Here is a 779-nt window from a genome sequence, read left to right as displayed (position 1 = left end):
AAAATTATCCTGAAATTGCATATATTGAGTGAATTACAAAACTACTGGCTGCAACTTAAAATAAATTTAGCTAACAAAAACATAGTATTTTATGTTTTGCTTCTAATTAAAATTGTGGTGGAAAGTTCATGCTTATTTAAAAAAATACATAATGTCTGATTAGAACACTAACCTTTTCTAATAAGTTTCCCTAACTCAAAATACCAAAATAATGAAGTATTGGTCAACATTGGTAGAGGAGATTTACTTACTATGCTACAGATGCTAAAATATGGCTATTACTAACTCTTAGGTATCTGACAAGCCACATACCACTCAACTACTTTCTGTGGCTATTCAATTCAAGAAGCAGTTTATTATCAACTGAGAATTATAAGATCTGAGGCTCAACACAATTGCCACATTCAATGGAATATGTTGGGTCTCACTTTATTAAGATGTAAAAAGAGGAATAAAACTGGATGATCTCTAAAGACTCATCTAGTCTAATACTGTTCATTTTATGTAATTTGATTTTGTTCTATGAATTACTCCTGGATACCTCCTATACGAGCTATGAATGAAATGGTCAAAAGGCAGTTAAAGGGAGGTCAACAGAAGAGACTAGATTGATTTGCCAATTTAGCTGGTAGGTAACTTTTCAGTTCCTAAAAATTGTAAATAAAAGTTCTTCACAAATGAACTGGTAAGTAACTTTTCAAATCCTAAAAACTATAAATGTAAATAATTATTACAAAGTTTTTTATAATACAACACAATCTAAAAACCACAACTCAATC

The sequence above is a fragment of the Sciurus carolinensis genome, chromosome 9, assembly GCF_902686445.1.
Source record: "Sciurus carolinensis chromosome 9, mSciCar1.2, whole genome shotgun sequence".
Classification (NCBI taxonomy): Eukaryota; Metazoa; Chordata; class Mammalia; order Rodentia; family Sciuridae; genus Sciurus; species Sciurus carolinensis.
This window is presented reverse-complemented; position numbering follows the sequence as displayed.